This window comes from Chamaea fasciata, unplaced genomic scaffold (assembly GCF_029207755.1).
Source record: "Chamaea fasciata isolate MVZ Bird 193981 ecotype frontalis unplaced genomic scaffold, bChaFas1.0.hap1 SCAF_4, whole genome shotgun sequence".
In the NCBI taxonomy this organism is placed as follows: Eukaryota; Metazoa; Chordata; class Aves; order Passeriformes; family Sylviidae; genus Chamaea; species Chamaea fasciata.
In genome coordinates, this window is record NW_027094089.1 from 35,960 (window position 1) to 50,419 (window position 14,460).

Genomic DNA, 14,460 nt, shown 5'->3' on the forward strand with positions numbered 1-14,460 from the left:
CTGCACTACCGCTCTTTGCCCACAGGGTGGCAGCATTGCCACACAGATCAGGCGGGACGGGCGGGGGGGGACAGCTGCAGTACCGCTGTATGCCCACAGGGTGGCAGCATTGCCTCACAGATCATGAGGGACGGGCACGGGGGACAGCTGCACTACCGCTCTTTGCCCACAGGGTGGCAGCATTGCCGCACAGATCAGGCGGGACGGGCGGGAGGGACAGCTGCACTACCGCTCTTTGCCCACAGGGTGGCAGCATTGCCTCACAGATCATGAGGGACGGGCACGGGGGACAGCTGCACTACCGCTCTCTGCCCACAGGGTGGCAGCACTGCCGCGCGGCGGCGCGGAGCGGAGCCATAAACGAACGTGCCCAGGAATGCCCTGGCGAACAGCCTCCGGAATAAATGGCCCAAAAGACCCCCGAGCACACCTGCGAGAGCCCTGCCAGCAACCAGACCGAAACAAAAAAGCCTTTCGTTCAGGCTCTATTTCAATATTTTATATCTTTGTGATTCTGATATTTACATTCATCATTACAATTCATCTTTTATATTATGTACATTATACATCATGTATTATGTTTATTATACTATTATATTTATTATAGATATTAAATATAGAAAGTTATATATAAAATAATTTATTTATTATGTAATGTTATAAATAATAATACATTTCATTTAAATATGATTATGTACATTATAGATGTTTATATTATGTATATTAAATATATTTATAAAACGTGTAGTAAGTAATAATATATTGTGTATTTTTTATTGATATTATTTTTCATATCCTATACTTTTTGTTATTTTTCTTTTTCATTATTTTTTAAATTCGTTTGTTTATATTTTAAACGATATTTTACACTAGATGAATTCATGAACCTAACACATCAGAAACACAATTAATTTGAATTAAATGAGCCTGGTTTTCTAAGGGGTAAAGTTTTAATCTTTATTTAGATAATATGGGCATATTTTCTCTATCTGTATGGGGTTTTTTTGGTGGGTTGCGGGGGATTTTATTTTGGGGGTTTTCTTTTTTTGTTCGCTTTGTTTTGGATTTCTTTGCTAATAAACAAGCAGGGTCGGAGAGTTACAAAATAAAACGTCTACTTTGTTTTTATTGCTCCCTCTGAAATACGCCTCGACAGCCTGGACAGCAGGCTGCTGCTGGTAACACTGTGCACGGGTAGGAGGAGACCTGGTCGGGGCTGGGAAGGAAAAAACGGCACCACGGTGGTCACAGCTTTCTCCCTTCAGGAGTTTTATGGAGCAGAAAATACAGAGCTTTTGCCAACTGCGCTCTCTATGACATCCGGACGTCCAGCGGGCACCGAGGTCATTTCTCATCTTTCTTGCCAACAGCCAAACCCCCAGGCGCCCGGGGAAAGAAAGAGTATGGGGAAAAAAAAAAAAAGGAACAAAGAAAACATGAAAAAATAAACCAAAACTATAGAAAATAATAAATAAAATTAAAATACCAAAAGAAAAAAATTTCAAAGTAACAAAAAAGTGGAAAAAAAATTTAAACAAAAAATTAAAATAAAAAACGAAAAGTAGTTTTAACAAGTAAATAAATAGCTAAAGAAAAAAAATAAAAATTAAAAAACTGAAGAAAAAGTCTTTGAAAAACCACAAAACGCAACATGAAAAACCACAACAAAAGAGCACAAAAATACAAAAATAACAAAAAATAAAATACAAAATTAAATAAACGCAGCTCTCACCTCCTGCCACTGCCTAAAAAAGCGCCATGGCTTTCCTCAATTATGCAGCAATAAGGGAAACAAACCCAGTGCCCCCCACAACAGAAGGTTTTCTAGACAATTCCCACTTCTGCTTGGAAACCAATTCTATTTTAGTGAGAAGCTCATTTTGCACAAACATCCAAATGTGCCAAGGTAGGAAAGAACCAGCCCCTTGTGTCCAAGGAACAGCAGCTAGGCCTGGATTCAGGTTTTAATGGCATTTATGTAATTAAAAATGCAGTAAATTGAACTTTACAAAGAGACGAATCGTGGCAAATAAATACTTCAAAGTTTTCTTGGGAAATCACAGAATTTTGTGGAGATGGTGCTGGACAATTGCTGATTTACCAACATTAATTGGGTAAATTTCCTTGGAAATGTGCTCTACAAGGTACAAAAATTCCAATTAGGATGGAAAATTGGAATAAATAAATATTCCCTTACTAAAATCAGAGAGAAAATCAGAGTTATTCCTTCAATTAAAAGGAAGGAATAACATCCAAATCCAAGCCTGCCTGGAAAACAAGCTCAGGAATTTCTAACATTGAAAACTTTTGCAAGAGTCATGAAGTTGGTGAAAGTTCATGGAATGATGATTTAAAATCTGCTTCCTCTGCACTGATTTAAAGGGAAGTGGGAATTCAACAGGTCCAGTTACTCCCATCCAACCTTGGACTGGGATAAGGCCTTCCAGTGGCTTCACTTCCTACTGGCTCTCTCCTTTTCGCCAACTACCTGCAAGAGGAAAAGCAACAGGAATAAAGTCTCAAACAGGATGGCCTTGGTCCAGGCAGACTGAGGTGCAGCTCCCAGGGAGGGAGGCCAGGCTGTGCCTCGGGGAGCTCCGGGAATCTGGGATTGCCCGTGGGATTCAAGGGCTGGAAAAGCACACCCACCTGCCAGGTTCAGTGCTGGGACCGAGCAAGGCCGGGGCTCAGGGGCAGCAGTTAGAGCTGGGACTGCAGGAGAACACCCCAAACCCGGGTTAAACATCCGGCACGACACGCAGCACGCTCCGGGAGAAACTCGGGCGGGAGAAGCCCCGGGATGCTCCACGTTCCTTGCCCTTGGCAGCTGTGCCAGGGCCTCCCTCAGAATGCTGACCTCACCGTGCAGCTCCTACAAAACAGGAGAACTTATGGGAATCGCCCAGAATCCCTGGACTTCCAGTTATTAAGAACCACAGCTGCAGCGAAAGGTGTACAAACTCTACTGCAAACCAGCAGGGCTGAGGAGACGCAGGGATTTATTCCCGAGGGGACACAAGGATCCCTCAGCCAGCCAGGATTTCTCCCAGGCTCTTCCCACTGCTCTCTAAGGACACAAACAGCAGTTTTTCCCTCGAGTTCCCCTTTCCATCAATGCCAAGACTCGTGTTGTCCTCCAACCCCAGGTTCCGGAAGGAAAGTAGGAATATTAGCACTGCACAGACTGTCCAGGAGGGTGTGACTGAGGCAGCAGCACCAGCTCCCACTCCACTGCTGCTCTGGATTCCTGAGCAGCTCCTTTCCATCCTGCCCTTCCCAGCACCATTCCCTGGGTGCCATGTCCACAGACACCTTCTCCATGCAGCTTAAAACCCACAGACACCAACAGAAAGGAGATCAAAAATCAATTCACATGTTGCTAGTCAGAGAGAATGGGAGAGGCCTAAAAATCTGCATTTATTTTAGAACACTAGAGCAATTTCTTCATGACCTTGACTATCAGTGATGGGCAGATAAACACCTTCTTTAACTTACTACCTGCAAAAACATCAAGTTTCAAGTTTAGTAAAGATAAAATTTTGCTGCAAAAATAAAAGAGGTGGGATGTTGGTGTTAGTGCTTTAACCTTCGGACATTAGCGGCTATTTGTAAAACAAATTCCTTATTGAAGCAGCTAACTTGAAAATAAGGGGTTTTTACAATAAAGTTGACCAAAAAAGAGTCTCAAAATTAAGATATAGGCTGCACAAATATTTAAGAAAAAAAAAGTTGTCTTTCGTGCGTATAACCTGCCAGCCTCTCATGTTTTCAGTCCTTACCATTTATTTTTACCAAGGTGATGATTAAAACCTTGTCAAAAGCTCAAAAAAAAAAATTCCAGGACAAGGCAGGTGTTTTCCCAAGTACCCTCAGTGTGGAGCTGTGTCAGCCACAAGTGTTTGCTCCCGCAGCCCAGCCCGGAGCAGGCTCCAGCTGCTGCCCAGGGGGGTTACCAAGGGACTCACCTGTTTGAAGCTGTAAACGCAGGTGGCCTGCACTGGAGTGCCAATAAATGTGAAATGTGTGACTCTCACCTTGAATAGCGATCGATCTTCTCAGGGGAGCCCCTCACCCAGGATGGGGGGCTCTGCCACGGATTTCATCTCTCCGCATCTGAAACAGAGTCAGGACAACAGTCAGAGTGCTGCAGGATACCTTGACAGCTCCACACATCTTGTGGCAATCTAGGAATACCCTCTACAGTCTAACCACACCCCACATCACAAATTTCAAGCCCCCAGGACTATTACCCTCGTACCCCTACACCCAGACTGAGCAGCAAGGCAGAGCAGCTCCGGGCCAAACACACACCAACACCCGTGACACAGCACAGGACAAACGAGGGGACGCAACAGGGACAGAAAACTCTGGGCAAGAAGAATGACCCTGAGGGTCCAGAGAACTCGGAATGAGATGACCGAGGTAAGATGGAAGGTGAGCTGGCCAGGCTCAGAGAACCCTGCAGGAACAAGATGCCATCGGGATGACTTATCCCAAGAGACGCAGAGATGGATGCCCGAGAATCCTACGGTCAGAATCCTCCACCTGTCTTTGCATTCTCACAAGACCTAACCCGCCGGAATGGATCAGGGCGGTGCACGGCTGTCAGTACAGCTCAGAACAAGACCTGAAAAGGCATCGGACTGGATGCTTGTGAAGAGAGATGGATTCTGATGAGTGTCCGAGCAGCTGAGACAAAGGCACCTGGCTGAGGAGCACAGAGATCAGAAATGCTAAGACTGATGCCAGGGGTTTTGACAGGCCCCTGAAAGGACTAAAGGAAAAGACAAGACACCAAACAGACAGAGTGCACAAGAGACAAGTGACACAACACACACCAGGACTGCTCTGCCCTGCACACCTCAGCACTGACATGAAAAATGAGACTTTTCCTTCACGTAGCCTAAGGGGTCACATCTGGGACATCCCCATCTCCAAACCCGACTCAAAAAAATCCCTCCCGCTGACCCCTGCCCTGGTACCCCGCTTTCATCCCCTCTGTGGCTCCAAGCCCTCCACTTATCTCTCAAATGTCTGGGGAGGTGAATCCACGCCGGGTGCCAAAGAAGGCTGCCTCTCCCTCAGAAAAATTCCTCCCGTCACTGGGCTGCTGTCTCCTAGTCAGCTACGATAAAGAAAATCAAATATCAAAGCATAATCTTAGCTGCACATCAGCCAAAACCCAGCAGCTCTGCTACTCACCGTCTCTTAAGCAGGACCGGGTCCTCGGGCCCCGTGCGTGCTTCAGCTGAGCTCGGAGGCCGACGCTCGCAGCGCCAAAGCCTTAGAGGCGTTACTGGCACCGAGCCCACCCACCGTGGCCTCCATTAGGGCTGTGAGCATCCCCGGTTAGAGCAGGACAGGAACGCAGGGTGGACATCCCCGGTGAACCTCAACCCTGTGGACTCTGCCCCACCACGGTCACTTCCTGCCTGGCCCTAGCTTAGGGCTACTGCCTGCACCTCTCAGGACTTCTGGCCTTGTCTTGCGTTAGGATTGCTGCCGGCACCTGCTCTCAGGGAAACGGTGTTGGCAGCAGCGCTGTGAGGGCCGGGATGCCTGTACTCTGACTTGTATCCTAGGCTGTACCCCTGATTTTCACTGTGTGTTCTCTAGTCCTTGAGTCCTTTACCTCAGCCTCTGTGTGTATCACTGTAACCTCCCCCCTTCTGAACCCTGCTTCTTCAGAGCCCTAGACCTTGCAGCCGGGGACGCTCTGCACCGTTAGGGTCCCAAGAGCTGTCCCGCACGCAGGACAGGTACATCCACAGTTGTTCCCTGCCTACCCTAAGAAACGTGGCCCTGAGACAGGGCAGAGGCTGACAGAGCCGAACTCTTTGCGGTGGCAAAAGGCACGAAGCCTTACCAACCGCCGCCTCGAGAGGGAATCAGGAGCACTTCCACCGGCTGCGGAGAGACAGGGAATCCCAGGGTGGGTGGGGCGGGAAACCCCCGTTATCCCCAGCCCTGTTGGATCCTGCTCCCCACTATCGCTTCCTGCCTGGCCCTAGCCTGACTGTGTCTGCACAGGTCAGAGCTTCTGGTGTGTTCCTGCACTAGGGCTGCTGCCTGCACCTGCTCTCAGGGGAAGTGTGCTGGTAGCAGTGCTGTGAGGGCCGCTACACCTGTACTCTGACTTGTATCCTAGCCCGCTCCCCTGAGTTTCACCGTGTGTCCTCTAGTCCTTGAGTCCTTTACCTCAGCCTCTGTGTGTGTGGCTACACCTCCCCCCTTCTAAACCCAACTTCTTTAGAGCCCTGCACCTCGCAGCCAGGCCTTCTGGCATTGTCCTGCATAAGGGCTCCTGCCTGTACCTGCACTCAGGGAAACGGGCATGTCTTTAGGGCTACTCCTTCGGGTCTGGGGTAGGGGTGGGGTCGGGCTGGTACACCTGTACTCTCAATTGGCACATCTTGGACATCCCTATCTCCACACCTGACTCAAAAACCCCTCCTGACAAGTCCTGACCCAGCACTCCACTTTCATCCCCTCTGTGGCTCTGAACCCTCCACTTATCTCTTGGACGTCTGGGGATGAGAATCCACGCCGGGTGCCAAAGAAGGCCGCCTCTCCCTCAGGGAAACTCCTGCTGTCGCCGGGCTGTTGTCTCTTAGTCAGCTACAACAAAGAAAACCAAACATGAATGCGTGATCTTAGCAGCCCATCACCCAAAACCCGACAATTCTGCTACTCACTGTCTCCTAAGCTTGCCTGTGTCCTCGGCCCCGCGCTTCAGCTGCGCTCAGAGGCCAACGCCGGCGTCGCAGGGTCTGCCTGGGTAAAGAGCAGACAAGGTGACGTGGCAGCGCTGGAACTTGAGGGGACCCTCCCTCCTTCTCCTCCCTGACTCACCTCAACTCCTCGGCCGTTATCCAAGCCTACCTGGATGGGGCCTTCACAAGGAGAAGATCAAGGCTCCATCACAGACTCCTGGAATGCTCCCGGAGGGCTCACGGGTGAGGTGACGCGGGTCTGTCGTCCCGTTGGTGAGAGGGGAGCTCGGCCTCCTGCGAGTGGACTCCCTAAAACGCACAATAACGGAGGCTTAGAGTTGCACCAGCGAGTGAGGCTTGAACAATAGCAACGGCTTCTGTCCACCCGTCACTGCTCACCTCGCCCACGTCAGCTTGACTGCTGAGATCCAGCTTCACCACCTAAAAATAAAGACAAAGAACAGAGCTGTAACACAGCCATCATTTACACCTCCCCTGCAAACAGAAACAGGGACTGACCTTCTCAGGGGAGCCCCCTCACCCAGGATGGGGGGCTCTGCCACAGATTTCATCTCTCTGCATCTGAAACAGAGTCAGGACAAAAGTCAGAGTGCTGCAGGATACCTTGACAGCTCCACACATCTTGTGGCAATCTAGGAATACCCTCTACAGTCTAACCACACCCCACATCACAAATTTCAAGCCCCCAGGACTATTACCCTCGTACCCCTACACCCAGACTGAGCAGCAAGGCAGAGCAGCTCCGGGCCAAACACACACCAACACCCGTGACACAGCACAGGACAAACGAGGGGACGCAACAGGGACAGAAAACTCTGGGCAAGAAGAATGACCCTGAGGGTCCAGAGAACTCGGAATGAGATGACCGAGGTAAGATGGAAGGTGAGCTGGCCAGGCTCAGAGAACCCTGCAGGAACAAGATGCCATCGGGATGACTTATCCCAAGAGACGCAGAGATGGATGCCCGAGAATCCTACGGTCAGAATCCTCCACCTGTCTTTGCATTCTCACAAGACCTAACCCGCCGGAATGGATCAGGGCGGTGCACGGCTGTCAGTACAGCTCAGAACAAGACCTGAAAAGGCATCGGACTGGATGCTTGTGAAGAGAGATGGATTCTGATGAGTGTCCGAGCAGCTGAGACAAAGGCACCTGGCTGAGGAGCACAGAGATCAGAAATGCTAAGACTGATGCCAGGGGTTTTGACAGGCCCCTGAAAGGACTAAAGGAAAAGACAAGACACCAAACAGACAGAGTGCACAAGAGACAAGTGACACAACACACACCAGGACTGCTCTGCCCTGCACACCTCAGCACTGACATGAAAAATGAGACTTTTCCTTCACGTAGCCTAAGGGGTCACATCTGGGACATCCCCATCTCCAAACCCGACTCAAAAAAATCCCTCCCGCTGACCCCTGCCCTGGTACCCCGCTTTCATCCCCTCTGTGGCTCCAAGCCCTCCACTTATCTCTCAAATGTCTGGGGAGGTGAATCCACGCCGGGTGCCAAAGAAGGCTGCCTCTCCCTCAGAAAAATTCCTCCCGTCACTGGGCTGCTGTCTCCTAGTCAGCTACGATAAAGAAAATCAAATATCAAAGCATAATCTTAGCTGCACATCAGCCAAAACCCAGCAGCTCTGCTACTCACCGTCTCTTAAGCAGGACCGGGTCCTCGGGCCCCGTGCGTGCTTCAGCTGAGCTCGGAGGCCGACGCTCGCAGCGCCAAAGCCTTAGAGGCGTTACTGGCACCGAGCCCACCCACCGTGGCCTCCATTAGGGCTGTGAGCATCCCCGGTTAGAGCAGGACAGGAACGCAGGGTGGACATCCCCGGTGAACCTCAACCCTGTGGACTCTGCCCCACCACGGTCACTTCCTGCCTGGCCCTAGCTTAGGGCTACTGCCTGCACCTCTCAGGACTTCTGGCCTTGTCTTGCGTTAGGATTGCTGCCGGCACCTGCTCTCAGGGAAACGGTGTTGGCAGCAGCGCTGTGAGGGCCGGGATGCCTGTACTCTGACTTGTATCCTAGGCTGTACCCCTGATTTTCACTGTGTGTTCTCTAGTCCTTGAGTCCTTTACCTCAGCCTCTGTGTGTATCACTGTAACCTCCCCCCTTCTGAACCCTGCTTCTTCAGAGCCCTAGACCTTGCAGCCGGGGACGCTCTGCACCGTTAGGGTCCCAAGAGCTGTCCCGCACGCAGGACAGGTACATCCACAGTTGTTCCCTGCCTACCCTAAGAAACGTGGCCCTGAGACAGGGCAGAGGCTGACAGAGCCGAACTCTTTGCGGTGGCAAAAGGCACGAAGCCTTACCAACCGCCGCCTCGAGAGGGAATCAGGAGCACTTCCACCGGCTGCGGAGAGACAGGGAATCCCAGGGTGGGTGGGGCGGGAAACCCCCGTTATCCCCAGCCCTGTTGGATCCTGCTCCCCACTATCGCTTCCTGCCTGGCCCTAGCCTGACTGTGTCTGCACAGGTCAGAGCTTCTGGTGTGTTCCTGCACTAGGGCTGCTGCCTGCACCTGCTCTCAGGGGAAGTGTGCTGGTAGCAGTGCTGTGAGGGCCGCTACACCTGTACTCTGACTTGTATCCTAGCCCGCTCCCCTGAGTTTCACCGTGTGTCCTCTAGTCCTTGAGTCCTTTACCTCAGCCTCTGTGTGTGTGGCTACACCTCCCCCCTTCTAAACCCAACTTCTTTAGAGCCCTGCACCTCGCAGCCAGGCCTTCTGGCATTGTCCTGCATAAGGGCTCCTGCCTGTACCTGCACTCAGGGAAACGGGCATGTCTTTAGGGCTACTCCTTCGGGTCTGGGGTAGGGGTGGGGTCGGGCTGGTACACCTGTACTCTCAATTGGCACATCTTGGACATCCCTATCTCCACACCTGACTCAAAAACCCCTCCTGACAAGTCCTGACCCAGCACTCCACTTTCATCCCCTCTGTGGCTCTGAACCCTCCACTTATCTCTTGGACGTCTGGGGATGAGAATCCACGCCGGGTGCCAAAGAAGGCCGCCTCTCCCTCAGGGAAACTCCTGCTGTCGCCGGGCTGTCGTCTCTTAGTCAGCTACAACAAAGAAAACCAAACATGAATGCGTGATCTTAGCAGCCCATCACCCAAAACCCGACAATTCTGCTACTCACTGTCTCCTAAGCTTGCCTGTGTCCTCGGCCCCGCGCTTCAGCTGCGCTCAGAGGCCAACGCCGGCGTCGCAGGGTCTGCCTGGGTAAAGAGCAGACAAGGTGACGTGGCAGCGCTGGAACTTGAGGGGACCCTCCCTCCTTCTCCTCCCTGACTCACCTCAACTCCTCGGCCGTTATCCAAGCCTACCTGGATGGGGCCTTCACAAGGAGAAGATCAAGGCTCCATCACAGACTCCTGGAATGCTCCCGGAGGGCTCACGGGTGAGGTGACGCGGGTCTGTCGTCCCGTTGGTGAGAGGGGAGCTCGGCCTCCTGCGAGTGGACTCCCTAAAACGCACAATAACGGAGGCTTAGAGTTGCACCAGCGAGTGAGGCTTGAACAATAGCAACGGCTTCTGTCCACCCGTCACTGCTCACCTCGCCCACGTCAGCTTGACTGCTGAGATCCGGCTTCACCACCTAAAAATAAAGACAAAGAACAGAGCTGTAACACAGCCATCATTTACACCTCCCCTGCAAACAGAAACAGGGACTGACCTTCTCAGGGGAGCCCCCTCACCCAGGATGGGGGGCTCTGCCACAGATTTCATCTCTCTGCATCTGAAACAGAGTCAGGACAAAAGTCAGAGTGCTGCAGGATACCTTGACAGCTCCACACATCTTGTGGCAATCTAGGAATACCCTCTACAGTCTAACCACACCCCACATCACAAATTTCAAGCCCCCAGGACTATTACCCTCGTACCCCTACACCCAGACTGAGCAGCAAGGCAGAGCAGCTCCGGGCCAAACACACACCAACACCCGTGACACAGCACAGGACAAACGAGGGGACGCAACAGGGACAGAAAACTCTGGGCAAGAAGAATGACCCTGAGGGTCCAGAGAACTCGGAATGAGATGACCGAGGTAAGATGGAAGGTGAGCTGGCCAGGCTCAGAGAACCCTGCAGGAACAAGATGCCATCGGGATGACTTATCCCAAGAGACGCAGAGATGGATGCCCGAGAATCCTACGGTCAGAATCCTCCACCTGTCTTTGCATTCTCACAAGACCTAACCCGCCGGAATGGATCAGGGCGGTGCACGGCTGTCAGTACAGCTCAGAACAAGACCTGAAAAGGCATCGGACTGGATGCTTGTGAAGAGAGATGGATTCTGATGAGTGTCCGAGCAGCTGAGACAAAGGCACCTGGCTGAGGAGCACAGAGATCAGAAATGCTAAGACTGATGCCAGGGGTTTTGACAGGCCCCTGAAAGGACTAAAGGAAAAGACAAGACACCAAACAGACAGAGTGCACAACAGACAAGTGACACAACACACACCAGGACTGCTCTGCCCTGCACACCTCAGCACTGACATGAAAAATGAGACTTTTCCTTCACGTAGCCTAAGGGGTCACATCTGGGACATCCCCATCTCCAAATCCGACTCAAAAAAATCCCTCCCGCTGACCCCTGCCCTGGTACCCCGCTTTCATCCCCTCTGTGGCTCCAAGCCCTCCACTTATCTCTCAAATGTCTGGGGAGGTGAATCCACGCCGGGTGCCAAAGAAGGCTGCCTCTCCCTCAGAAAAATTCCTCCCGTCACTGGGCTGCTGTCTCCTAGTCAGCTACGATAAAGAAAATCAAATATCAAAGCATAATCTTAGCTGCACATCAGCCAAAACCCAGCAGCTCTGCTACTCACCGTCTCTTAAGCAGGACCGGGTCCTCGGGCCCCGTGCGTGCTTCAGCTGAGCTCGGAGGCCGACGCTCGCAGCGCCAAAGCCTTAGAGGCGTTACTGGCACCGAGCCCACCCACCGTGGCCTCCATTAGGGCTGTGAGCATCCCCGGTTAGAGCAGGACAGGAACGCAGGGTGGACATCCCCGGTGAACCTCAACCCTGTGGACTCTGCCCCACCACGGTCACTTCCTGCCTGGCCCTAGCTTAGGGCTACTGCCTGCACCTCTCAGGACTTCTGGCCTTGTCTTGCGTTAGGATTGCTGCCGGCACCTGCTCTCAGGGAAACGGTGTTGGCAGCAGCGCTGTGAGGGCCGGGATGCCTGTACTCTGACTTGTATCCTAGGCTGTACCCCTGATTTTCACTGTGTGTTCTCTAGTCCTTGAGTCCTTTACCTCAGCCTCTGTGTGTATCACTGTAACCTCCCCCCTTCTGAACCCTGCTTCTTCAGAGCCCTAGACCTTGCAGCCGGGGACGCTCTGCACCGTTAGGGTCCCAAGAGCTGTCCCGCACGCAGGACAGGTACATCCACAGTTGTTCCCTGCCTACCCTAAGAAACGTGGCCCTGAGACAGGGCAGAGGCTGACAGAGCCGAACTCTTTGCGGTGGCAAAAGGCACGAAGCCTTACCAACCGCCGCCTCGAGAGGGAATCAGGAGCACTTCCACCGGCTGCGGAGAGACAGGGAATCCCAGGGTGGGTGGGGCGGGAAACCCCCGTTATCCCCAGCCCTGTTGGATCCTGCTCCCCACTATCGCTTCCTGCCTGGCCCTAGCCTGACTGTGTCTGCACAGGTCAGAGCTTCTGGTGTGTTCCTGCACTAGGGCTGCTGCCTGCACCTGCTCTCAGGGGAAGTGTGCTGGTAGCAGTGCTGTGAGGGCCGCTACACCTGTACTCTGACTTGTATCCTAGCCCGCTCCCCTGAGTTTCACCGTGTGTCCTCTAGTCCTTGAGTCCTTTACCTCAGCCTCTGTGTGTGTGGCTACACCTCCCCCCTTCTAAACCCAACTTCTTTAGAGCCCTGCACCTCGCAGCCAGGCCTTCTGGCATTGTCCTGCATAAGGGCTCCTGCCTGTACCTGCACTCAGGGAAACGGGCATGTCTTTAGGGCTACTCCTTCGGGTCTGGGGTAGGGGTGGGGTCGGGCTGGTACACCTGTACTCTCAATTGGCACATCTTGGACATCCCTATCTCCACACCTGACTCAAAAACCCCTCCTGACAAGTCCTGACCCAGCACTCCACTTTCATCCCCTCTGTGGCTCTGAACCCTCCACTTATCTCTTGGACGTCTGGGGATGAGAATCCACGCCGGGTGCCAAAGAAGGCCGCCTCTCCCTCAGGGAAACTCCTGCTGTCGCCGGGCTGTCGTCTCTTAGTCAGCTACAACAAAGAAAACCAAACATGAATGCGTGATCTTAGCAGCCCATCACCCAAAACCCGACAATTCTGCTACTCACTGTCTCCTAAGCTTGCCTGTGTCCTCGGCCCCGCGCTTCAGCTGCGCTCAGAGGCCAACGCCGGCGTCGCAGGGTCTGCCTGGGTAAAGAGCAGACAAGGTGACGTGGCAGCGCTGGAACTTGAGGGGACCCTCCCTCCTTCTCCTCCCTGACTCACCTCAACTCCTCGGCCGTTATCCAAGCCTACCTGGATGGGGCCTTCACAAGGAGAAGATCAAGGCTCCATCACAGACTCCTGGAATGCTCCCGGAGGGCTCACGGGTGAGGTGACGCGGGTCTGTCGTCCGGTTGGTGAGAGGGGAGCTCGGCCTCCTGCGAGTGGACTCCCTAAAACGCACAATAACGGAGGCTTAGAGTTGCACCAGCGAGTGAGGCTTGAACAACAGCAACTGCTTCTGTCCACCCGTCACTGCTCACCTCGCCCACGTCAGCTTGACTGCTGAGATCCGGCTTCACCACCTAAAAATAAAGACAAAGAACAGAGCTGTAACACAGCCATCATTTACACCTCCCCTGCAAACAGAAACAGGGACTGACCTTCTCAGGGGAGCCCCCTCACCCAGGATGGGGGGCTCTGCCACAGATTTCATCTCTCTGCATCTGAAACAGAGTCAGGACAAAAGTCAGAGTGCTGCAGGATACCTTGACAGCTCCACACATCTTGTGGCAATCTAGGAATACCCTCTACAGTCTAACCACACCCCACATCACAAATTTCAAGCCCCCGGCACTATTACCCTCGTACCCCTACACCCAGACTGAGCAGCAAGGCAGAGCAGCTCCAGGCCAAACACACACCAACACCCGTGACACAGCACAGGACAAACGAGGGGACGCAACAGGGACAGAAAACTCTGGGCAAGAAGAATGACCCTGAGGGTCCAGAGAACTCGGAATGAGATGACCAAGGTAAGATGGAAGGTGAGCTGGCCAGGCTCAGAGAACCCTGCAGGAACAAGATGCCATCGGGATGACTTATCCCAAGAGACGCAGAGATGGATGCCCGAGAATCCTACGGTCAGAATCCTCCACCTGTCTTTGCATTCTCACAAGACCTAACCCGCCGGAATGGATCAGGGCGGTGCACGGCTGTCAGTACAGCTCAGAACAAGACCTGAAAAGGCATCGGACTGGATGCTTGTGAAGAGAGATGGATTCTGATGAGTGTCCGAGCAGCTGAGACAAAGGCACCTGGCTGAGGAGCACAGAGATCAGAAATGCTAAGACTGATGCCAGGGGTTTTGACAGGCCCCTGAAAGGACTAAAGGAAAAGACAAGACACCAAACAGACAGAGTGCACAAGAGACAAGTGACACAACACACACCAGGACTGCTCTGCCCTGCACACCTCAGCACTGACATGAAAAATGAGACTTTTCCTTCACGTAGCCTAAGGGGTCA

General features: G+C 52.6%; 1 long non-coding RNA gene across 1 annotated transcript; it reads right to left on the reverse strand.

The window, feature by feature from the left end:
* Positions 1-2,464: 2,464 nt before the first annotated feature.
* On the reverse strand, positions 2,465-4,120 carry LOC136288742 (uncharacterized). The gene is made up of 3 exons (XR_010720561.1): positions 4,035-4,120; positions 2,650-2,872; positions 2,465-2,488 (listed from the first exon to the last, which is right to left on the reverse strand). It is a non-coding gene; the product is annotated as an uncharacterized lncRNA (long non-coding RNA).
* Positions 4,121-14,460: the final 10,340 nt, after the last annotated feature.